This window comes from Pan paniscus, chromosome 5 (assembly GCF_029289425.2).
Source record: "Pan paniscus chromosome 5, NHGRI_mPanPan1-v2.0_pri, whole genome shotgun sequence".
NCBI lineage: Eukaryota > Metazoa > Chordata > Mammalia > Primates > Hominidae > Pan > Pan paniscus.
Genome location: NC_073254.2, coordinates 154,436,251 through 154,463,082, shown reverse-complemented (window position 1 = coordinate 154,463,082; position 26,832 = coordinate 154,436,251). Strand labels below are relative to the sequence as shown.

At 40.6% G+C, this 26,832-nt stretch overlaps 1 long non-coding RNA gene across 1 annotated transcript in view; it reads left to right on the top strand.

Moving 5' to 3' along the window:
- LOC103783160 (uncharacterized) overlaps positions 1-26,832 on the top strand; it is a 90,814-nt gene that overhangs the window by 52,596 nt on the left and 11,386 nt on the right. Inside the window, exon 5 of the long non-coding RNA XR_004672186.3 lies at positions 11,740-11,849. This is a non-coding gene — a long non-coding RNA (uncharacterized LOC103783160). The remainder of the gene's footprint in view (positions 1-11,739; positions 11,850-26,832) is intronic.

Here is a 26,832-nt window from a genome sequence, read left to right as displayed (position 1 = left end):
ACTGGTATTTAATGTTTCATTGAAGGTGTTAACTCTCACCATTAGATAACAGAAGAAAATAGGTAGTGTAAGAACTGAAAAGGAAGAGGAAAACTAACTCTTAATCCACCTGACAAAGGCCTAATATCCAGAATCTACAAGGAACTTAAGCAAACTTAGAAGAAAACAAACAACCCCATTAAAAAGTAGGTGAAAGATATGAACAGACACTTCTCAAAAAAAGACATACATGTGGCCAAGAAATATGTGAAAAATAGCCCAACGTCACTGATCATTAGAGAAATGCGAATCAAAACCACAATGAGATACCAACTTGTGCCAGTCAGAATGGTGATTATTAAAAAGTCAAGAAACAACAGATGCTGGTGATGTTCCAGAGAAATAGGAACACTTTTACACTGTTGGTGGGAATGTAAATTAGTTCAACCATTGTGGAAGGCAGTGTGGTGATTCTTCAAAGATTTAGAACCAGAAATGCCATTTGACCCAGCAATCTCATTACTGGGTATGTATCCAAAGGAATATAAATTATTCTGTTCTAAAGACACATGCACATGTATGTTCACTGCAGCACTATTCACAGCAGCAAAGATATAGAATCAACCCAAATCCCCATCAATGATAGACTGGATTAAAAAAAATGTGGTACATATGCACCATGGAATACTATGCAGCCATAAAAAGGAATGAGATCATGCCCTTTGCAGGGATGTGGATGAAGCTGGGAGCCATTATCCTCAGCAAACTAACACAGAAACAGAAAACCAAATGCCACATGTTCTCACTTATAAGTAGAAGCTGAACAATGAGAATACATGGACACAGGGAGGGGAACAACACTTACTGGGGCCTGTTGGGGCAGGGTGGGGTTGGGGGAGAGCATTAGGGAAAAGAGCTAATGCATGCTGGGCTTAATACCTGGGTGATGGGTTCATAAGTGCAGCAAACCACCATGGCACACATTTAGCCTATTTAACAAACCTGCACATCCTGCATATATACCCTGGAACTTAAAACACACACACACACACACACACACACACACACAGAATAAAATTTTTTTTTAAAGAAAAGAACAAAATAAAAAATGAATGCAGGAAAAAAATTAATATAGATATAAAACTATTTGCAAATGGTATAATATTTGATTTGTCTTATAAAACACATAAGAGAATTGAATAAAACTGCAATATTTGTAAAGTAGCAAGATTTAAATTAATATGAAAAAGTAGGTAGCCTTCACATTTGCAAACGATATACAGAAAAACAGATAATCTTGCTATTTATAATTGCAATAAACGAGATAAAATAGCTAGAAGTAAGCTTAACATGAAATGGGCAACACCTGTACCTAAGAAAAACTTTAAAATACTGTTGAAGGAGAAGAAAAGTATACTTAAACAAATGAAACAATGTATCTCATGTTTCTTAATGCAAAGACTCAACATCATTACAATGTTCATTCTACTTAATGAAGCTAACAAAATCCAAGCAAGAATAGCCAACAAACCTTGAAAATCTCCAGATATTGCATATAACATAAGACCTCATTGATTAAAACACTTTAATATTGACCTATGAATGGAGACACCAGTGGACAGAGTAGAAATTCCAAAAACAGGGACAAACACATGTAGGAAATTGAACTGGAAAAGATGGCATCTCAAATCATCTTTAATAAATTGCATGAAGACAATTGAGTAAAAGGCAATGCTGGATCCATAGTTCATATCATACATCACGATAAATACCAAATGGATAAAAAATTTAAATGGAAAAAATAAAATCAAATAAATATTTAAGAAAATATAGATACATTTTATTATAGAACTACAGTTGGGAAGATCTATCTACCTATCATTCCACTTTCAAAACCTAAAGAGAAAATAATGATTAAATCAAATGCATAAAAATAAAAACCTTAAACATGGCAAACAACAACAACAACAACAACAAAAACACAAACACAAAATCCAAAGACAAAAGAAAAACTGGTCAAAACATTGCAATTTGTAAACAAACGCTGATCTCCTAAGTACCTAATAGCTCCCAGAAATCAAGATTTTTAAAACCTACAGTAATAGGAATGGGGAAAGGACATGACACAAAAGTTCACAAATGGCCCTTAAAAGTATGACAATATTCTGTTTTACTCGTGATAAGAAATCAGGCTGGCATGGTGGCTCATCCCTATAATCCCAGCACTTTGGGAGGCTGAGGTGGGCGGATCATTTGAGGCCGGGAGTTCGAGACCAGACAGGCCAGCATGGTGAAACCCCATCTCTACTAAAAATACAAAAATTAGCTGGCCATGGTGGCACACATACAAGGCCTGTAATCTCAGCTACTGGGGAGGCTGAGGCATGAGAATCATTTGAACCTGGGAGGTTGAGTTTGCAGTGAGCCAAGACAGTGCCACTGCACTCCAGCCTGGGCAACAGAGAGAGACCCTGTCTCAAAAAAAAAAAAAAAAGAAAGAAAAAAGAAAAAAAAAGAAATCAAATATTAAAACCACACTAAGAAAACACTTGTCATCTCCTGGACTGGCAAAATCCAGAAGTGTGATACACTTCCTTGGGCAAGGCTGTGTAGGAACAGGTACCCTCAAACATTTACTGGTGGGAGAATAAAATGCTACAACATTCCAGGAAGAGAGACTGGCAATAGCTATCAACATTACAGATGCATTTACCCTTTAATCCCCCAGCATCATGTCTCAGTATCTAGCCATTAGTTACACCTGTACACATAAAAAATAGCACATGAAAAAGGATGCTTCTGGCAGCATTGTTTGCAATAAAAGAGACTGAAAACTACTCAAGAGTCCAACAACTAGGAGACTGGTTGCATAAAATCTAATACATTCATGTATTAGAATAATCTGCAGCTGTCAAAAAGAGCGAGAAGGATGTCACATATGGACATGGAGAAAGCTCTATGATATATTAAGTGAAAAGAAAGGCAAGGTGTGGAACAGAAAAACCATATCTTTTGTATAAGAGAGAAATATAAGAATATTTATTCATATGTGTATAACAAAATAGTGTAAAGATAAACAGAAACTCAAATAATAATGTAGAGTGGGCAAAGGAGGAATTTGGTGGATAGAACAGAGAAGGGCAAAATGTCCCAGTGTACCTTCTTAGACAGATTTTTATTTTTATTATTATTTTTTAGACAGAGTCTTGCTCTGTTGCCCAGACTAGAGTGCAGTGGCATGATTTCAGCTCACTGCAACCTCCACCTCCAGGGTTCAAACGACTCTCCTGTCTCAGCCTCCTGAGTAGCTTAGACTATAGGTGCATGCCACCACAGCCAGCTAATTTTTGTATTTTTAGTAGAGATGGGGTTTCATTATGTCGGCCAGGCTGGTCTTGAACTCATGACCTTAAGTGATCCTCCTGCCTCAGCCTCCCAAAGTGCTGAGATTACAGGCGTGAGCCACTATACCTGGCCTTAGAGAGTTTTGATTTTTCTTTTTTCTTTTCTTTTTTTTTTTAAGACAGAGTCTTACTGTTACCCAGGTTGGAGTACAGTGGTGCAATCTCAGCCCACTGCAACCTCCACTTCCTGGGTTCAAGTGATTCTCTTGCCTCAGCCTACTGTGTAGCTGGGATTACAGGTGTGCGCCACCATGCCACCATGCCCAGCTAATTTTTGTATTTTTAGTAGCAGAGACAGGGTTTTCCCATGTTAATCAGGCTGGTCTCCAACTCTTGACCTCAGGTGATCTGTCTACCTTGGCCTCCCAAAGTGTTGGGATTACAGGCATGAGCCACTGCACCTGGCCAGTTTTGAGTTTTGAGCCATGTTCAAAAAATTTTTTTGAAGGGAAAATAAACTCAAGATATGGGAAATTTTCCAAGAATGTTGTTATTTAGTAAAATAACGCATGGCTTCTGTCTTGCTAGTTGTGGTCTTGGGGGTGGTCACATGTGGGAGAGACTCTTATCTGGCCAGGAAGACGGGACAGAGTATAGGGCGTCAGTGCTCACAGAGGGGGCAGCCAGGCCTTAAGCCATCCAGAACGGTCAGGACATTAGCACAGTTTATCTTGGCCCCACGCACGGCCTGATTCCACTCATTGTCTTGGCTCCCTGTGGTAGCTAGCAGGTCATGGGGCTGCCTTGGGAAAAAAAAGTAATGGGCTATCCAGGCAGGTTCCACTCCCCGTAATCTGTCCCTGAGGAAGGTCCCGAGAAACATTAGCAAGACTTTTCTTTGAAATGCCTTTCTATAATTACTTTTTCTGTCTCAGGAAGACAGTTTCATTGCACCTAATCTAAATTTAGGTTTCCTGATTCCATTCCATTCCTCATGGAAACAGTTTGGACGATCCAAATAATGACCGCCTTCACTGATGTTTTAAGGAGGTGAAATTCATACATGATTCCCCTCACCAGAGCTTAAGCTAGCTAAGGGTGAACAGCCTCGAGTGTTTCCCCTGGTAGCCCTGGGGAAACTGGAGCTGTGGGCTTGTTCACACTGTTGCTCAAGTATCCTGACCTTCTGGGGCAATGAGACAAAAAAAAAAAAAAAAAAAAAAAATCACTAGTTCTAGCATTGTCCTTTTAGCTTTGCCTCTAGCATTCTTTAAAAGACCATATTCTCCACAATTCACAGAAATGGAGGACAGCATTAATGTTGACAAAAAGTACAGGTAACTGTCCCAGGGCCCCAACAGATGCCCCTAGGGCCAGATGAAAGTGCTATCTGCCTTAATTCAAACTGTGCAGCGGGGAGATCAAAGACTTTGAAGGACAGTCACCCCACATTCTGTCCTCTCAGGAATATGCAGCAAACAGTAATGAAAATATATGCCTAACCCAGGTGTATAAGATCCCTCTGCCTTCCAGCTGGCATGTCCTCTAACTCCTTGCTACTGAAAGCATGGTCTATACATAGACCCTAGGATCAGCCACGCCAGGGAGCTTGTTAAAAATGCAGAGTGTCAGGCCCTACCCAGATATGCTGAACCAGAATCTGCATTTTAACAAGATCCCCGGGTGACTCACAATCACATTCAAGTTCACAGAAAGCTGCTCTGACCTGTGGGTGCAGGCAGAATGTTACGTCATTCTGGTCTGTGCTCTTCCTTTCACCTTCCCTGCTCTCACGATTGAAACATCTTCCAGGTACGGAGTCTTAGTCCACCCTATAGGTGCATGGGAACCACAGAAGCAAAGGGGTGGGAAGAATCTCCCTTTCCTGGCCATCCTCTCCTCTCCATGTCCACAAAGCAAAACCACCAGTCAGCAGCTCAAAGCAACTATCTCTATTTTGGAAACTGGGGACACGTTTAGGAGCACTTCCTAAACTAGGAGAGGGTAAGTTAAAGCTCTCACCCATTTGAACTCTACCCATCTCAAGATTCCTCTTCTACAGTTCCATCCACCTCCCAGGCATGGGGGCGGCCTTCCTCCCCCCACTCAAAAAGAGCTCTGACGTCTCACTCTTCCTACCATCCTCCCTTCACCCTTGCAATGAGCCATATCTGTGAATTTCTTTCTAAAGTTCTAGGTTTCAGTTAGGCAGGGACTGGTGCTGGTGACTCTAGGGCCCCTTGTTGGTGGTGGAGATGGCACTTCCTGATCTGATTTGCTGCTCCACTTTCGCACCAGTGTGAGTTGCAGATGGATGAGTTCTTCTAACTGGGGGACTTATTAAAATAGTTTCTCATGGAGAGGCAGTTCAGTGTAGTGGATAGAGCAGAGTATGGAGCCAGAATCCTTGAATCAAATCCCAAATCGACCTACCATAGCACCAGGTAGGCACTGGATAAGTATCTGCTATCCTTATATAGGTGCAAATAATGTCTGGAAATATTTCAGAATGCTGCAGGCTTGTGAATTGAAAGAGCAATTTGAAGTGATTATCTGAGAGCTTCATACAGGCTCACTGGAGGGAAAAGTAACATTTATGCTTAGGAGCCCCAAGACCATTTGCAATAGGTAGAGAGAGGAATCAATGTTTCTTGTTGCTTCTTCCTCAAACTTCATCTCCTGACTTCACAGGTAGGCTTATCACTCCCAGCTTGAATTGCTTATGGACATTGTTTCCCATTGCTTCTATTCTGTTGTTTTACTTGACTATCCCAGTGCTCTTTTCCTATTGCAGAAGTTTGTCTAGTGGGCACCTTTACTAACCTCCTTCTTAAAAATGATGTTGGAACACAGAAGTTAACATGAAATAATTTCCACATAATTGTATAACTATAAGGAGTAGCACTCAGGAATCAGAGGAGCTATATACAGATAGACAGGGAATTTCTCTTTTTAAAGGTACACTAATTGTAATAAGATCTTTTTTTTATTCAGGAGTACTTAGAATAGATTTCAGCAAATTTGGATCTTTGAGAACAATACTCCTTAAGTTACTAGGTCTTCTGTGTGGTGAGTCAGCCCAGGGGTGACATCCTGCACTGTGTAATTGCTGGCATGGCTTTGGGAACCATTGTCAGGCTGGTTAACTTAGTTTAGGTATTAAGAAGATATGAATTCTAGTTTGACTTGTGCCAAAGCATACAGAAAAGAATAAAAGAAGGTGTTTTTAAATTTATTTTTGTTTTATTTTATTTTTTACAGAGTCTTGCTTTGTCACCCAGGCTGCTGGAGTGCAGTGGCACTATCTCTGCTCACTGCAACCTCCGGCTCCTGGGTTCAGGCGATTCTCCTGTATCAACCTCCTGAGTAGCTGAGATTACAAGCGTGCATCAGCATACCTGGCTAATTTTTGTATTTTTAGCAGAGACAGGGTTTCACCATGTTGGCCAGGCTGGTCTCGAACTCCTGGCCTCAAGTGATCCGCCTGCCTCAGCCTCCCAAATTGCTGGGATTACAGGCATGAGCCACTATGCCCGGCTGGAAGGAGCTCTTTACTGTCACATTGGTTGCAATTTGTGTGTGGGTTTAGAGCATTTCTAGATTTTCTATGAAATTTGGAAAGTTATTTTTACTTTCTTTAAAATGGTAGAGATGTCTAATGAAGTGAATCTAAAGAAATAGAGAAAAGGACTGTTTGCACAATATAACTATAAAAATTCCAATTTGAAGAAACCAAAAGATCATCTACTACAACAATTCGTAAAATGTTGGCATCCCTTCAGTAGTATCCTTGTTAGAGATTGCTTTATCATATAGCGGGGAAATATACAGCTGTAGGAACCAAATAGATCAGGGTTTAAATATCAGTCCCATCACTTCCTGGCTATTTTACCTAAGTCAAATTGCTTAATTTCTATTAGCCTCAGTTTTCTTATCAACGAAATGGTGCATAAAAGCTACCCTGTATGTGGTGGGTAAAAATTAAATGAGATTTTATATATATATAAAGCACTTAGCACTATGCCTATGTATACTATAAAAAATGTCATACATACCGGGCACAGTGGTCATGCCTGTAATCCTACCTACTACTTTGGGAGGCTGAGGCAGGAGGATCACTTGAGGCCAGGAGTTCAAGGCCAGCCTGGGCAATATGGTAAGACCCTGTCTCTACAAAAAATTTAAAATTTAGCCAGGCGTGGTGGCCCCTGCCTATGGTGTCAGCTACTCAGGGGGCTGTGGCAAGAGGATCGCTTGAGCTCAGGAGGTTGAGGCTGCAATGAGCTGTGATTGCACCACTGCACTCCAGCCTGGGTGACAAAGTGAGACCCTGTCTCAAAAAAAAAAAAACACATCATACAAAGCACTTAATAAAACTTAAAAGCAAAACCTTACAAAACTCTCAGTTCTGTGAGCTTTTTAACTTGCCTACCTACTTTGAAGTGTTATCATTAGGGATAGAATTATATATTTAAAGCACCTATCACATGGTAGAGACTCATTAAGTTAGAAGGGCCATTATTATTTCTTCCAGATGATCATTCTACATCATTCATTCATTCATCAAATATTTAGGTGGAATTGACTGTGTGCCAGTGGTTGGAGGGAACTCAATGAGTGAGACACTTGTGTTCCTTGTTCAAGTCTGGAGGTGATTGGCTTGAGGTGGTTTGAGTGTGACAGGCAGAGAGAAGCAGAAGTTTGGGGCTAAATGACAGGTAGGTGTTGGTGCCATTGACTAATCTAGGGCAGGTTGGAGGAAAATAAGACTTTGGGGCAGAAGAGGATGAAGAAGAAATCAAGGGTTCTATTTTTCCTGTGTTGAGTTCAAGATGCTCATGAAACATTCAAGTGGAAGGTCATGGAGGTAGTTGAATATATAAGGCAAGAGAGATTTGACTGGAGAAAACAATGGTTTCATTATGACATATACATGGCATTTAAAGCAACAGAGCTTGATGAGGTGCTGAAGAAAAAGTGTGTAAAAGAGAAGAGAGGTCCAAACTGAAATCTGAGGAGCCTCAACATTCAGAACTCAACTGGGCGCTGTGGCTCAAGCCTGTAATCCCAGCACTTTGGGAGGATGAGGCAGGCAGAACACCTGAAGTTAGAAGTTTGAGACCAGCCTGGCCAACATGGCCAAACCTCGTCTCTACTGAAAATATAAAAATTAGCCAGGTATGGTGGCGAGCGCCTGTAATCCCAGCTACTCTGGAGGCTGAGGCAGAAGAATCTCTTGAACCTGGAAGGCGGAGGTTGCAGTGACCCGAGATCACACCACTGCCCTCCAGCCTGGGCGACAGAACAAGACTCTGTGACAGAAAAAAAAAAAAGAAAAGAAAAGAAAAAGAAAAAGAAAAAGAAAAGAACTCGATGGAGCACAAGTAGCTGAGTAATGCCCCAGGAAGCCGGCATCATTGTTGGACAGCTCAGATGTTCAGGATGTTTCATTTTGAGCCTACCTCATTGGAATTTCAAAATATTGGCCTCTTTGGAGCAATACAGAGCAAGTCTGTTCCTTCAAGTAGGTGAAAAGCTCCCTGCATGTCTTCCATTGGACTTCTCCCCTTTAGCTTAAAAATATCCACAGTCCTGAAACATGGCTCAGAAGCAGATATTACCCAAACCCTACTCTTAGAGCTCGGCCAGCCAGCCACATGCAGGACCCTGAAGCAAATAAGAGGGTAAGTACAAGGAAAACAGATGAATCACTTTGAAAACCCACTGCTGTTGTCTGAATGAAGCATGACTGTGGCTACAACAAACAGCAGTTGTATAAAGCAAGGTCTTTCAGAGAAAACCGTAAGACAAAGAGAGCACATTCTACAGTCAGTTGTGCTTCAAGCAGTATCTTTAAAATTATGGAGTAGGAAGGCATGTGCTAGTGATGTCAAAGCAACTGCAAACCAGCAGGACTTCAACTAGAATTTAGTCAGATGTTCATGTTTCCTCTTGGAGTTCATTATTCCAGATAATTCATTTGTCTTTGCTCAACTTTTGTTTTTTGTTTTTGTTTTTGTTTTAAAAGACAGGGTCTCAGGCCAGGCATGATGGCTCATGGCTGTAATCCCAGCACTTTGGGAGGCCAAGGCAGGCAGGTCACTTGAGGTAGGGAGTTTCAGACGAGCCCAGCCAACATGGTGAAACCCCATTTCTACTAAAAATACAAAAATTGGCCGGGCGTGGTGGTGAGCACCTGTAATCCCAGCTATTCAGGAGGCTGAGGCAGAAGAATCGCTTGAATCCAGGAGGTGGAGGTTGCAGCGCGCCAAGATCGCACCACTGCACTCCAGCCTGGGTGACAGAGTGAGATTCCATCTCAAAAAAACAAAAAAAAGACAGGGTCTCACTTTGTCACCCAGGCTGGAGTGCAGTGGCTTTGTTTTGTTTTTAGACAGAGTTTCGCTCTTGTCACTCAGGCTGGAGTGCAATGGCACGATCTTGGCTCACTGCAACCTCTGACTCTCGGGTTCAAACAATTCTCCTGCCTCAGCCTCCCAAGTAGCTGGGATTACAGATGCCCACCAGCTTATTAAGCACACCCAGCTTATTTTTGTAGGGATGGAGTTTAATCATTTTGGCCAGGCTGGTCTCGAATTCCTGACCTCAGGTGATCCATCTGCCTCGGCCTCCTAAAGTGCTGGGATTACAGGCATGAGCCACTGCTCCTAGCCTAGTGCAGTGGCTTGATCATAGCTCACTGAAGCCTCGACCTCCTAGGCTCAAGCAGTCCTCCCACCTCAGTCTCCTAAGTAGCTGGGACTCAAGGTGCATGCCACCACGTCCAGCTCAGTTTGGTTTTGATTTCCATTTCACAACTCTGATAGAGTGCGTTTGTTACTTAGCTATGTAACTTTATATTTGAATATCCATTAATTGACTTTGACATCACCCCAAGCTTTGCCCTCCACTCTTAATTTAGGATCCAATATTTACCTACTACTTTAGTTCTTACCTAGGTTTTGGTCCTGCTGTATCCTGACATATCTAGGGAAAGCCACATGCAAAAACCAATACTGTAGGTAAACACTCCAGCCATTATCCAAAGGTCATATTTTACAGATGTGCTATGTGTGGAACTGGAAATTGATCTGCATTCATTTTTCAGACACCTGTGCATATATAACAGTGTTGGTACCTAGTAATTTCCCGAGCAAGAGACAGCTGATAATCAAAGTGTTTGGACTGCTCCTGCCTGACAGAACTGTGAGATATGGTCTCCACATCTAGGTACTAAGTATCTGACCAGATAGATTGTTGAGGTAGTTCTACTCAGGGTACTATGATGCAGGTCTGGAATTTACTTCTCTTTGTGATGTTAACCATCACCCAACCATGGGACCATTGGTGTGAGTCTTTCCACCTTTCTAAGGTTCACTCCCTCATTAGCATCTCATCCTAAGGACACCTTCTACCTCCTTGTCCTCTAAGCAATGCTTTTCAAACCCTACAGACCAGTGGCTGCATCAGAATAATGAGGAAGGGCTTTTGGAATACTATGCAGCCATGTCCCTCTGCAGGGACATGGATGAAGCTGGAAACCGTCATTCTCAGCAAACTAACACAAGAACAGAAAACCAAACACCACATGTCCTCACTCATAAGTGGGAGTTGAACAATGAGAATACATGGACACGGGGTAGGGGCATCACACACTGAAGCCTGTCGGCGGGTGGGGGGCTGGGGGAGGGAAAACATTAGGAGAAATACCTAATGTAGATGACAGGGTTGATGGCTGCAGCAAACCACCATGGCACATGCATACCTATGTAACAAACCTGCACATTCTGCACATGTACCCCAGAACTTAAAGACTTAAAATATATATATATATATATAGTATATATATGATATGAATATTATATTTTTCCGGAGATTTTGATTCAATAGGCCTCAGGTGAGGCTAAAAGCCTACCTTTTCTAGTGTTCCTTGTATGATTCTGATGAGTAACCAGGTTGGGAATCACACTTACAGAAAGTCCAAGTCAGGAACAGGAGGTTATGACTTCCTGGGCCACATCTTCTCTCTGGTCTCACTCTATCTGGTTAGCTTCATCCAGTAAGCCCTTTGGTCAGTTTGTTCCCATTCTGACCATTACGATTCCTCATAATGGTTCTGTTCTAATTCTCCTGACTTAATGGACTCATTGGTCATTCCAGATGCTCTGATCCTAATAATCCTTTTGATACTCTGTTCTAATTTACTAAGAAGAGTCACCAATTTTGTTTCTGTGGTTTGGTATGAAATAAGGTGGCAGAAACAGCACTCTCCAAATATCCATGCACTCCTGACATTTTTCAGCAGCCCACATTACTAATTCTGGCCGAGGGATTGGGAGCAGAAGAGACACGTGTCATCTCTGAGTTGAGGCTGTTAAGAGCTGGTGCAACTTTCCATTCTTCTCTTCCCCTCTAGCGGTGACCTGAGAAGCTACATATTGACATGGCGCTACCACGGGTGGAGGAGCCTGCATTGCTGAATCACAGGATGAAGGCGAATCCCTGCCAGCCTCCATCCATCTCTGGGTGAGCAATAAGTAAACTGCTTGCTGAGCTACAGAAATTTCAGGGTTGATTTGTTACCACAGCATGGCCTACCCTGTCCAGGACTAAACAAAACTGATTTCTTGGTAAAATGCTGCCAAGATAACGAAGCCGACCCATCACGACCCAATTTCCTAATTTCTTCTTCTCTTTCCTTTCCGAATAGCACATAGCGGACACCCATTGGAAACCACAAAGACAAAATAATGCTAGTTACAAGGGATGAAACAGCTCATTAGTGAAAGAAAAAGTAGCTCCCACTTAAACTGTGATTGACCTTCCAGGAAAGTCATTTTCAATCATATTTAAATCCTTTAACATTTCCCTCCTCTTGTTCATTCTATACCAAAGGTGGCAGACTCTTATGTGAGGGTAAAATGCATGGAGTAAGCAGATCTAAAACAATGGGTAATGTGGGGCTTTGCACTTAAGAACAGAGCAAATAGAAAAGGGCTTGGCCATCTGAAGATATTCAAATCAGTAAAAGTAATAGCTCTGGCTAATTAAGAGACTGCAGCCCCAATCAGCCTGCCACCAGAAGCTAGGAACTGAAGCTAGACATACCACTAGAACTCCATCAGGTCTAAAAATCATTTTTGAATTTTAGTATATACATGTCAAAATACTATGCAGCCATTCAAAAATATGAAGCATGCTGTATGCAGTAGCTCATGCCTATAATCCCAACACTTGGAGAAGCTGAGGCGGGAGGATTTCTTTTCTTTTCTTTCTTTTTTTTTTTTTTTGAGATGGAGTCTCACTCCATTGCCTAGGCTGGAGTGCAGTGGCACCATCTCAGCTCACTGCAGCCTTCACCTCCCCAGTTCAAGCGATTCTCCTACCTCAGCCTCCCAAGTAGCTGGGATTATAGGTGCGTGCCACCACACCCAGTTAATTTTTGTATTTTTAGTAGAGACGGGGTGTCACCATGTTGGCCAGGCTGGTCTCGAACTCCTTGCCTTTGGTGATCCACCCACCTCGGCCTCCCAGAGTGCTGGGATTACAGGCTTGAGCCACCACGTCCGGCCTGCCTTCCTGCTTAATACCCACAGAATGAGCACTCTCCAGAGGAGTCAACAATGCCTGTTTGGTAGGGAGTATTTCTTTAGCCCAAGAGTTCAAGAATGGCCCTGGCGACATAGCGAAACTCCATCTCTATAAAAAATTTAAAAAGTTAGCTGGGCATGGTGATGCACGCTTTTAGTCTTAGCTACTTAGGTGGCTGAAGTGGCAGGATCTTTTGAGCCTGGGAGGTTGGGGGCAGTAAGCCATGATCTCAACATTTCACTCCAGTCTAGGCAATAGAGTGTGACCCTGTCTCCAAAATAAATAAATAATAAATAATAAATAAAAATATGACATAGAAGAATAGTAACTGGGAAGAAAAATTACTTACAATATATTTGTAAGTAATATATTGTATTTGTAAGTACAATATATGACTTATAAATACAATGTTACTTACTTGTAAATTAACTTGTAAATTACTTGTAAATTGTAAAGTAAATACAATATTACTTACAAGTAAATACAAATAAATACAATGTATTTGTAAGTACAATACAAAAAATACAATATATTTATGTGTTTTTAAAATTAAAAAACAATTATAATATCTAATTTATTAAAATAAAATGTGTAGAAAAAAAGACTAGAAGTAGGGTTCATGTACCTAATTAACGGTTGATATCTGTAGGTTGCAGGCTTTTCCCACTCTCCTAAAATAAACATGTATTGTTTTGTAGTCATCAGGAAAGAAAAGTTATCTTAAAAATTCGTATCTTGGAATAAAGCGCAAATATATCACTATGTTAACTACAAAAATTACTGATTTTTAAATTCTAACTATATAATGTGTACTGTGATATCTTGTGTGTTTGGTGTGCTTTAAATCAATGGTTGTACTAAATTACACAGAAACTAACCTGCAACTGCCACTCATCTACAAGTTCTAGTTAAGTTGAAACATATATCTATTACCCTTTACATATTTCAGAAGAAAATTTTGCTCATTTTAGTGATCATCATAATTATATGGCAAAAGAGAACAAACCACATCTTAAAAACATAACAGCACGGGGGCAAGTGGTAACAGACAATGGAAAATATCCTGTAATTACAGCTGCCAAAAGAATGCAAATAATTAAGAAAACTTTTTGTTCTCCAAGTTTTTGTTCCACTGTTTATTCATTGGAATGACTTGGTATTTGGTGGTTCCCAACAGGCTTGAGACTGGTTCATTAAGCTCTAATCTGATTAGGACTTTTTGTTTCTTTGTTCTCTGTGTCCTCAGGTGGCAATTTTGGCAGAACATCATAAATTTTTGCCCTGCATCTAGGTACAGTAACATAACTTTGCCTATGTATTACATAGTAAGAATACAATTCTCGGGCATCAATCCTAAAAAGGCAACTCTAGTTAATCAAGTCTACTTCTGTCCAAATAATCTTCAACATATGAATTTTACTTGTAATACACATGTGTATCACTGCACTAGATACACATTTATGTATGGATAGCCAGGCATATATATTTTCCCAGAGCAATTCCCAGATCAACATTTTAGTTTTTAAAAATGTTTTAAAAAGCTTTTTGAAAAATTTTCCTAAATCTTATTTCTCTAAATAAAGGTTGACTTAATGTATTTGAATCAGGTGGCAAGATGGGTGCAAAACATGGTAAGGAAGGTTATTTGTCAGAAAAAGAAACTGCAATATAAGACCACTTGGATAAGAAGAATTAAAAGACCATCAGGAGAAGGCTTTAAATTAAATATGAAATACAGCTAGGGCCCAGTAAAGTCTTCAATATTGAAGAGGTAGTATGAGTCACCTTGCTATGCCAGGGGGCAGAAAGATTGTTGGGGGGAAATGGCCACTAGACGCTATCTACAGTCACTGCCGGATTATCCTGGAGGCACAGATAAATAAATAAATACACATCAGAAAATTTTCACTTCAATAAATTCACCCAGACTTTTATAATCAATAAATCATCTAGAAAGAAAAGCCGTTCTGCTACCAGCATACTTATGAACTTTATGTTAGTTCAAAAAATAAAATGGTATTTGTATTTATGTATGGAGGAGCTCAGGGGCTCTAAAAGTCTTATTCTGGTCCTGGCAACAATTCAGGTGAATAGGGAATGAAAATGAAGACCCATGTCAGGGCAGGTCCTGGATGAGATTTCAGAAAGTTTTGGACGAGACAAAGGTCCTAATAGAGGTGGGTGGGCTTAAGGTTCTGGGCAGCTCTGGAATGGTGGCTGTGTGCACTCTAGCAGGGTAGAAGTAGTGGTCTTCATACACTTTGCTGACAGCATGCCATCATCTGGATATGCAGTCCTCAGCTCTTGGAGCAGCAGGTGGTTTAGGGGAGACCTATGCTTCCTGCAGGAGGCATTTGAATGGCAATCAGTTTTGTAACATGTGCATTGTTTAAGGTGTTTCGTTCCTCACACATGAGTATGGAAAAAGAGTAGTCTAGAAAATGTACTGAGTATAGAAAATGTATGGAGAGTATAGTAAATGCATTAAGTATAGAAAATGTATTGAGTATAGAAAATGTATTCAGAGTATAGAAAATGTACTGAGTATAGAAAATATACTGAGAGTATAGAAATGTATTAATTAGAGTATAGAAAATGTATTTAGTAGAGTATAGAAAATGTAATGAGTATAGAGTATAGAAAATGTATTGAGTAGAGTATAGAAAATGTATTGAGTACAGAAAATGTATTGAGAGTATAGAAAATATATGGAGTAGAGTACAGAAAATGTATTGAGTAGAGTATAGAAAATGTATTGAGTAGAGTCTAGAAACGTATTGAGTATAGAAAATATATTGAGTAGAGCATAGAAAATGTATTGAGTATAGAAAATGTATTGAGTATAGAAAATGTATTGAGTAGAGTATAGAAAAATGTATTGAGTATAGAAAATGTATTGAGTAGAGTATAGAAAATGTATGCCAAGGCCAGTCTCAGTGGTTTTCGCTTGTAATCCCAGCACTTTGGGAGGCCAAGGTGGGAGCCTTACTTGAGGCTTGGAGTTTGAGACCAGCCTGGGTAACATAGTGAGGCTCTGTCTCTAAAACATTTTTAAAACTAGCAGTGCATGGTGGCATGCACCTGTAGTCCCAGCTACTCAGGAGGCTGAGGCAGGAGGATTGCTTGAGCCCAGGAGTTCGAGGCTGCAGTGAGCCATGATCACACCACTTTACTCCAACCTGGGTGACAGAGTGAGACCCTGTGAAAGAAAGAAAGAAAAAGAAGGAAGGAAAGAATGAAGGAAGGAGAGGGGAGGGGAGGGAAGGGAAGGGAGGGAAGAAAGGGAGGGAAGAGAGAGAGAGAGAAAGAAAGAAAGACAGGGAGAGAGAAAGAAAGGGAGAGAGAAAGAAAGGGAAAGAGAAGAGAAAGAGGGAGGAAGAGAGAGAGAAAGAGAAAAAAGGAAGGAAGGAGAGAAAGAAAGCAAGAAAGAAAGAAAGAAAGAAGGAAAATGTCAGACTGGTTGTCAACCTATGAGTGACAGGCAGCATCATACAACAAAAATAGACATGATGACAGAATCTCAAATTTGATCTAAAGCAGATCGTCTCAAGTTCTGTAACGGCATCAAAATGAACTGTCCTCAATTGAAAAGAGCCAGTACATCCTATTTTAAAATCTACAGAAATGCACCTGTGTTTCCCATCACTGTACCATGACTCCAGTTTCCAAGTTTGCAATGCAGTGAAAAAAAAAAAAAACACCCTAAAATCCTTCTCTATCTTAAGCTTCAAACTACTGCAGACTTGAAGCGAAGATAAAAGAAAGGCTTCTAACCTCCATTTTTTTACTTTTTGGTGCTTAACAGGCAATCCTAACATTAACAGGTTTAGTTCCATGAAACACCTTCTGGGCCAAAAGATAAGACTTCCTTCCCCCATAAATCACATTTTCTCAAACATTTTTCAAAGCTGAGGTGTAAGCCTTTTAATAGAATTATGCAAATTTTGCCCCAACTCTAAATGTTTTAGGAACTAAATAACCACTTTGAAGAATCACAGTTTTGCAGTGTCCACATTGGAAAATAAATGCTAGAAACTGCAGGCAATGAAAGGGACGGCGGTGGCGCCCCAAAAGTGGGAATTTGTCTTTAACGTTCTTTTGCACAAACCTAAAGCAACCTCTGCTACTGAAAGGTCAGTTTTGACTCTCTGGGATGAAAATGCTGACCAGTCATTAGGGGATTATCTGCTTGGCAGAGTAGAAGAAGTCCAGATCAAATGCATCTCATTCCTGATTTGAACTGGCTGAAGGACTAAAAACATCTCAGGCACAAGTCAGGGCAATGAACAGTGAGGCTAGAGACTTGTATAACTCCTAAAACTGAGATGCCAAAGGACATCTGAAAAAGGGCTATGGCTCGTTGTGAAGAAATACGATATTTCCTAGTTGGTTTTTTTTTTTTTTTTTAAATAATGGAAGTCATTTTCTTTTAAATGGTACTTAGAAAAAGATTATTATGAACAATGTCTTCCAGTCCGACACATGCTTAGCACTGCAGACTGGGTAAGACACCCTGTTTAATGGAAGATTAGTATTGTCATATACATAAGCTAGAACATGGAAAAGCACACAAACTGTTCTGATTCTGCAACTCTTGGGCCTTCTGCATGTGGGTAAAGAAAAGCAGTTATGTGGAACTTCCAGAAGCACTGTCTTATCACTAAGGGCACTCTTTAGGACTAAATGGCTAATAAAAAAACAGTGATTTTTTTTTTTGGACTTAGGTAAGGTAGAAACAAGAAAACGTTTTCTTGTTGCAAACTCATAGACCCTGTGGCATGGCTTTAAAACAGTTAGGAGTGTCCCTGCTCCCTCTGTGGGCTGGTTCTTTTCTCAGCTGTTCCCTTTTCTGGGAGAATGGTCTCTTCTCCCTAAAAACAGTGCTTGAAGGTGGCGTGTGTGGCAAAGCAGGCTCGGGACAAAGGAAGAGCACAAAAGAAGGAGTGCAGCATATGGGAACCTTTGCCAAGTTATTATTTTTATTCCAGTTTAGCTTTTTAAGGGTCACTAGCTAAGGCTGACATTTATTGCCATCATGTTATTTCCTAAGAATAAGGCCTCAGCTGAAAATCTGACCCCAATCAACTTTCAAAAATGCACTGATATATTTTAAAACACACACAATGATGACAAAACCCCCAAATTGCAGCCTGTCCTCTCTCTTTGTATGATGCCTATCTGCCTTGGCACTGTCCAGACTGTATGCCCTTAGAAGCAGCTCCTTGCCTGCAGCTGTGAGGTGTCTTGTTTGCCATCGACCACCTGTGCTATGTGCACACTCAGCTGGCATTTCTGCCAAGAAGCTAAAGTCAGGAACACCAGCAATTTCAAATATGTAATCAGGTTTCAAATTAAAGTCCTTGTGCTTCTGGTATATGGGAGTGTTCCCAGAAAGAGTGGGGGTTCTGCTGTCACTCTTCTAGCTGCTGTGTAATTGTTTTTTGCAAGGCGCTTGGTATGTATCTGGCTTTAAAACTGACATTGCCAGGCATCAGAAGTTGAGAAGTTTCGTCCTTGATTTATTTGTTCTTGTTTGTGTTCAATTATGATTAGAAGTCACCTCTACACAGCTGCTCTACAATTTGTACTGCATTTGCTTCTGGGATTTCTAACTGCACTGTTCAGTGGAATAACATTAACAATATGAAAATGAAGTCCATTTTTATAGCGCAGTGGATAGTGTTTTATTAAAAATGGCTAACAGCTGTAATTTGTAGGTAGTTAACTCATGTGAAGTTTAACTTTAGCATGTATTTTTCCCTAGGAAAATATTTTATATAAACAGAAAGACAAATGTGAAAAAGTAAATCAAACCCAAAACACACCTACCAAAGTCATTCTGATCACAACAGCGACATCTCTGCTGCTGCTATGTTTCTGGGAAAAAAAAGGGGGGGGGCTCCCCACTTTAGTCTGGAATGATAGTAAGTAATAAAAAGAAAATATATAGCTGTTGATGTTTTTGTTTTCTTTTCTTTTCCCCACAATAACAAGGACTTCATAGACACAGATAAGCTACATGTTCTTTTCCAAAAGTTTCCTGCAACAGAGTTTTCTGACAGGGTCATATTACAATTCTAAATGTGAATAACACAGCAAAAAGAAAAAAAAAGGATATTTTTTGGCTGGTACTCATGGGTATTAGTTTGTACTCTTGCAAGCTAACTGAATATCCACAGACCTTGTGTAGAGTCCAGAGGATGGCTTTGATGCTCTTTCTGCTACAGGCTGGTTTGGGTGCCTGAGTTAGAAGTATTAAAAGGGCACAGAAAACAGATCTCCTGATTGGCTTCTTTTTCTGAGCACCATTACCTAGGGCACAATTGTGAAAGAAGATATCAGGAATGATAAGAAGACAGGATCATACCTCAGGGAAAAAAGAGACCAGTCATAACTACAGATGGTGCCTCTAATGTAAAGGTGGCTACAAATGTGTGTGAAGAAGTGGATAGTATTCTCGTTTTGCAGTGCCTAGAGTTTAAAATTTAGTATAGTAGGGTCTATGGATATTCCATTAGCTTTCAAGAGTACAAACTAATACCCATGTATACCAGCCAAAAAAAATCCTTTTTTTTTTTTTTTGCTTTTTGCTGTGTTATTCATATTTAGAATTGCAATCTAATCCCTTCTGAAAACTCTGTTGCAGTAAACTGTTTTCCATTATTCTTATCATCTTCTGACATGCCATTTGATATGTTAGAAATATTAAATGTTAGCCTGTTCTTTATTTCCTGCACACTCTTCCTCCCCAACCAGAATGTAAGTGCCAGGGAAGCTTTGTTTGCTTAATTTACTCCTCTGGCCCTAACCCTAGATCAGTGTCAGGCACATAGTTGTCTGTTGACTTAGTAATGAGTAATCCATTTTAGTCCTGTGTTTCTATGAAGCTGATTGATAATAAGCTTATAGCTTCTGAAATTACATTATATTATTCTATATTCATTGAACACCAAAGGCAAAATCTCTATCTTTTTATTTCAAGGTACAGTGCAGACTGCTAACACTTGGAGAATTTTAATGTTATTACTTGAAGTGAGTTGAGGCTCCTAATTGGAGAATGACTGGTTGGTTATCAATTTAACTGCTTGTGAGATTGCTAGTTTTTTGAGTAGAGGTCAGGAATAACACTGCAAGAGAATATGTTTTCCAAACTCCTCCTATAAATGCACCATCCAATTAAAGAAAGCTGAGATAACATTACTTCAAGGCACTTTCAAAAAAATGATGTCAAATTTTGCATACAAGTGGAGTGCTGCTTTTATTTCACATACGTGCTCATATCTGTTTTTAATAGAATGTTGATAGAGAAATCTTGTTACTGCTGGAAAGAAATGAAGAACAAATGTTCTCTTACAACTTGCAAATTTCAACCAGTAAGTTCTGGGTTTCTTGGACTAGTGAGCATAAGTATCAGCTAGTGTGTTTTCTAAAAAAAGGTTTGTTTCTGGGCCCATATTCTGGGAGCTTCTGATTCAGTAGGTAAAAGTAGGGTGCAGCAATCAGAAATGTTTATAATTATGCCATGGGATTTGGATGCGGGTGGTCTGCAGACTTCACTTTGAGAATAATAAAAAATAAGAACCCTGATTTGTGAAAGGTCCTATAGGATCTTGGTTTCGTCTTGAGCGCAACTGTTACTAAATTATAATTCAGGTACCCAGCTGCCAGGTGAATGGCTTTATGTTTTGATTATAAGAAAAGTCAAATGGCCAAGAAACTCTTAGAACACGCTTTACAGTTCTAAAAATGTTTATCTTTTCTATTCTTTAATTGACTGAGGCTTCTGTGTAGATTAATGCCACAAATGTTGATGCCACAAGAATGAAGTACAGAAAGAAAGTTCATAAAAATATTTATTTGGCATCTGGCAAACTATAAAATATTTTCTCACGTTACCTAATTTGATTCTCATGGTAGCTCTGTCGGGGAGTCAGGGCACGTATGTGTTAATTTTGCCTATGAGCAAACAGAGGTCTGAAGAGGTTCTAACTTGCCCAATGCCAGATAGTAGAAATAAACAGCAGAGAAGCCACTCCTCCTGGGACTGCTCATGCCTAGGGTATGCAGTGTTGGTTCAACTACCTTTCATGGTCCCCTAATATATCCAAATATATTCCTTAATGTCTTTCTCTCCTGACTCTTTCATCTCTAGAGACATTGCATAGGGAACATTTAACACTTTGCTCAGGAGGAAGAGGAGGAGGGTTGGATGCTATTGTGTGTTCAGGATTAAATGAGATAATATATGTGAAAGTCTTTGTAGTTATAAAATATACATATACATGCATATATTATTATTGCATTGTATATTGCATATTAGATTTTTGCTTATCCTTTTCAGAGCATGACTGCATCATATAGGAAACTCTTGGCCAGGCACAGTGGCTCATGCCTGTAATCCCAGCACTTTGGGAGGCCAAGGTGGGTGGATTACTTGAGGCCAGGAGTTCAAAACCGTGTCTCTACTAAAAATAGAAAAATTAGCTGGGTGTGTTGGCACACACCTGTAATCTCAGCTATTCGAGAGGCTGAGGCATGAGAATCGCTTGAACTGGGGACATGGAGGTTGCAGTGAGCCAAGATTGCACCACTGCACTGCAGCATGGGTGACAGAGCAAGACTCTGTCTCAAAACATAATAATAACAATAAGAGAAATTCTTGAAACTTAGAGTTTCTGAGAAAAAGAGTTACCAACAATAAATTTAATAATACATTTTTAAAAATTGAGGAAGGAATACATGCAGAAATAAATAATAATTTAAAAGATAATGAGAAACTAATTAGAATAAGCTGAAACATGATTGAAGTTCAGTTGTGGGAGGAGATAAATGACTCATACTGAAAACTACCTAAAATAGCACATACAAAAGCATTTATAAGCTTAGAATTTCTTATTTTATTTTCTCAGAATATTTCTGGTAGTTAAATTTGAGGCTTCCTGCGATGTGGGCATCTCAGAGGAACCATATAGATTGGCGCTTGTACTACAAAATATCCTAAGTTGACTGGGTTTAAATGTGGTTTTTTAAATTTACTTTTATTGTCATTTTCCCCACTTACCCTGACTTGAAGCTTATGAAAGTAGTTTTTATACCCTGAAGTCAAGGAGGCATTGTTCAGCCGCATCATTTGCCTACTTCTCATAGCTTGAAAGGGGAATAAAAGGCAGATTGCCTCACCACCTTGCTATTTTAGTCTCCTGATGTCTTGTGGTCTCGGCACCTCTCCCTGCTTGTAATTCCATATTGCTAGTTGTAATCAAATCCTACCTTGGAAAGGTCAGACTTGAGCAGGAAGAGTGCAGTCATTCCAACAGCTGTCGCTCTGGGTTCTCCCGCTGTGTCGCAGTGTGAGGCGTGTGCACCACTGCACTCCAGCCTGGGTAACAGAGGGAGACTCCATGTGAAAAATAAATAAATAAATAGAATAAAATAAATGAAATAAAATTTCTTTGGAATGGCTACTTTCTCGTCTTCTTGAGCTTCATGAGGGGCTTAAAAGCAAAGAATATTTTTCTGTGACATTTAATGGCAAATACAGATAGAAAGAAATACGTTTAGGATGTTCCAGGGGTTCGAAAAACATGTTCATCCAGGCCCACTAATTTGGTCTTTTTCTTCTTATTATTCTTATTCTCACTCTTCTTTTGTTTTGGACACGGGGTATGACTCTGTCACCCAGGCTGGAGTGCAGTGGAGTCATCACAGCTCACTGCTGCCGTGGCCTCCTGGGTTCAAGGGATCCTCCCACCACAGCCTCCCAAGTAGCTGCAACTACAGGTACACGTCCCCACACCTGGCTAATTTTTGATTTTGTCTTTGGGTAGAGATGGGGTTTTGCCATGCTGTCCAGCGTGGTCTCAAACTCCTGGACTCAAGCAATCAACCTGCCTTGCTCAGCCTCATACAGTGCTGGGATTAAAGGTGTGAGCTACCATGCCCAGCCTAATCTGGTCTTTAAAACCAGAAAGTTATCAAAATATTTCAAATTCCTTATGGACGCAGAACTTCAAGCTGAAACATCCTTTCTAGGTTCTCGTTTACACTCCATTTTACTTCCATATTTGAATAATGTTTTTTCTTTTTTTCTTCCTTTTTTTTTTTTTTACCCTTTTTGTGTCACAGTATAAATAATCTTTAGAAGGATAAGCCTCTGCTGACAATAGAGCTCTATTTACTAAGTATCTACTATATACCACACCCTGGAGCAGGACCACCAACATTATCTCATTTGGAATTCTTAATCGCTAGAGATGTTGTTTACCATCTTGCAGATAAGGAAATGAAGATCAGAAAAAGTAGGTAATTTGCTTAAAGCTACAGGAATGAGACACAAAAATGTGAAGTCAGGTCTATCTTACTCCAAAGCCTGTGCACCATGTTTGAGTGTAAACATATGTGCGATTTGTTTTAAAGAGATAATACGCCTCTATTTGTTCCAGCTTCTCTACTTGCTAATTGACCACATGCAAGTCACTCGACATCTTACAAGGTCAGTTTCTTTGACTGGAGAATGGGAATGACAATTCTTTTTTTTTTTTTTTTTTGTCAGACGGAATCTCTCTCTGTCACCCAGGCTGGAGTACAATGGCGCGATCTTGGCTCACTGCAACCTCTGCCTCCTGGGTTCAAGCAATACTCCTGCCTCAGCCTCCCGAGTAGCTGGGACTACAGGCATGCGCCACCATGCCCGGCTAATTTTTTGTATTTTTAGTAGAAATGGTGTTTCACCATGCTGGCCAGGCTGGTCTCAAACTCCTAACCTCGTGATCCGCCCGCCTCGGCCTCCCAAAGTGCTGGGATTACAGGCGTGAGCCACCGCGCCTGGCAGGAATGACAATTCTTATTCCTTGCGCTTTATAGGATTATTGAAGAAGTAAAACGAGAAGACATAAATGGTGGCTTCTAAGAGCACCCAAACACTTTCAAATCACAGGTGTGCATTAGTGAAGGTTAGGTTTGGCTGCCCATGATAGAAAATCCAAAATGACTGCAGCTTACACAAAAAAGAAATCTACTTCTCTCTCAAGCTGGGCACAGTGGCTCACACCTAGAATCCCAGCACTTTGAGAGGCTGAGGTGGGCACTTGAAGCCAGAAATTCGAGACCAGCCTGGCCAACATGGTGAAACCCCATCTCTTTTAAAAACACAAAAATGTTGCGGGGCATGGTGGCACACGCCTGTAATCCCAGCTACTCAGGAGGCTGAAGCAGGAGAGTAATTTGAACCCTGGGAGGTGGGAGTTGCAGTGAGCTGAGATCATGCCACTGCCCGCCAGCCTGGGCAATAGAGCAAGACTCTGTCTCAAAAAAAAAAAAAAGAAATCTACTTTTCTCTCACATGAAAGATGACCTGAAGAAAGCAGTCCAGGGAAAGTGGGCAGATTCCTACCCATCTGGTCCTGAGAAACCTTCAGTCAGGCCACTGTCTTTGTCCATATGTCACCTCGTGGTACCAGGTGGCCCCAGTGAAATGGTCTACTGTGTTCAGCACATAAAGAGAAAAGTCAAGAGAAGAATGCACTTCCTAGGCTGAAGCGGGTGGATCACTTGAGTTGAGGAGTTTGAGACCAGCCTGGCCAATGTGGCAAAACCCCGTCTCTACTAAAAATACAAATATTAGCCAGGCATAGTGGCACACCGCCTGTAGTCCCAGCTACTCGGGAGGCCGAGGCAGGAGAACTGCTTGAACCCGGGAGGCAGAGGTTGCAGTGAGCCGAGATCCCACCACTAGACTCCAGGCTGGGCGACAGAGTAAGACCTGTCTAAAAATAAATAAATAAATATTTTTTTAAAAATGCACTTCCTTCCTAGAAATTGTACACAAAATAGTTCAACATTTCCTTTTTTCCCATAATCTTAGGCTACCTACTGAGGCATATGGAAACATGAAAATTATCCTCAGATGAGAGGATTAATAAGGCTTTAAATGCAATGTGTCATTTTTCCTCTGTGAGCATAAAGTATGCTTTCGGAGAATTTCTGAAAGAGGATACATGTCAGATATTATCCTCATTTCACAGGTTGTCTAAGTGAAACAGAGTGGTCATAGGGCTTGTTTCAAGTCACACAGTGGATGAAAAACATTACAATGAAGACATTTGATAGTTATATGATAGTTATAGCTCCTACACAATTTTTTTTTTCACAAAACAACTATGCAGAAAACATAAAATTAACCCAATCAACAGGAGAAAAATCAAACATCCTGAAAACTGACTTGAATTTGGCTTTGGGTAAACATAATTGAAACCAAGGTTGTTTCCAATAAACTGGAATGCTACAACCCAAAGTCTTGACAAATTGGAGGTAGAGAGAAATAAAAATTCTAGCTATATACTCACTCACCTTGTCTTTCGTTTTCATTTTTATTTTAACAACAACAACAAAAAGCTGTGTAGCCTCTGACTATTGACTGTGGTGCAATCCCCAGCTCCTTACCATTAGTGATTGGCACCTGACCAATGAATGGCATGGCAGCATGCAACCTCATAATTTTGAGATACATGTAGAAACAACCTCAAATTCGCATAGCCTATATATGGCTATAGCACATTATTTTAAAACTAAAAAGTGCACTATAATATCATAAACATTGTACACAGAATTTAGGCTACATTTTTACATTGAATAAAACATCGTACACAGAAATTAGGCTAAAAACACAAACTCGGGCCAGATGTGGTGGCTCACGTCTGTAATCCCAGCACTTTGGGAGGCTGAGACAGGCAGATCGCTTGAGCCCAGGAGTTCGAGACCAGCCTGGGCAACGTGGCAAAACCCCCGTCTCTACAAAAAATACAAAAATTAGCTGGGCATGGTGGTGATGGCCTATAGTCCCAGCTGCTTGTTGGGGTGCTGAGGTAGGCAACATTCTAGACCCTAAGGGTATAGCAGGAATCAGATAGTCCCTGCCTTCATGAAGCTTATATTCTAATAGGGAGAGAGACAGACAATTGGGAAATAAGCAAATTGATATATATTTTGAAGGATAAGAAATGCTATGGATACTGTCACATTGGAGATTGAAAAAAAAAAAAGAAAGAAAATTTAAAAATAGAAAGGATGTGGAAAAAAACAGAGCAGAGTAAGAGAGCTGCGTGTGGTGACCTGGGGAGATTTAGGGAAAGGCATTTGAAGAAATAAGGCAGTTAGGTACTGCAGAAATGGTGGGGAGTGTGTGTCTTGGAGGGAGGAAGCTCCGGGCACAGGAGATCCAACAAGAAGGCCTTGAGACGGTGGCATGCTGGGGGTGTTCTGAGACTAGCAAAGGGGTAGTGTGTGGGAGCTGCCTGGGAGAAGGTTGTAAACCTGGGGCCAGTGTGTGTGGAGAGCAGTGAGTGCAGAAGGAAGCGGGTGCTTGATAAAGTTAGAGACAAATAACAAGGGAGCAGCCCCTTTAGGGTCTTGGAGGCCACAGTGGAATTCTTTAATCAGAGTGAGGAGGGTTCTAAGAAAAGGAGCAGCATAATCTGATTTACTTTTTGAAAGATCACTCTAGTACCTGGGTAACAATAGGCTATGGGGGTGACAGCCTCTGGAGAAAGACAAGGCTGGGCACAGTGGCTTATGCCTGTAATTCCAACACATTGGGAGGCTGAGGCAGGAGAATTAATTGAGGCCAAGAGTTCAAGACTAGCCTGGGCAACATAGTGAGACCCCATCTCTATTAAAAAGTTTTAAAAATGAGCCGGGTGTGGTGACATGTGCCTGTATTTACTTGGGAGGCTGAGACGGGAAGGATCCCTGAGCCCAGGAGGTCAAGGCTGCAATGAGCCATGATCTCGGCATTGCACTACAGCCTGGGCAACAGAGCAAGACCCTGTCTCTAAAAATAATTAATGCTGCTATTGAGAGAAATGGAGAGAAAGAGGAAAGTCATGGATGGATCCAAGCAACTGGCTTAGGACATAGTTAC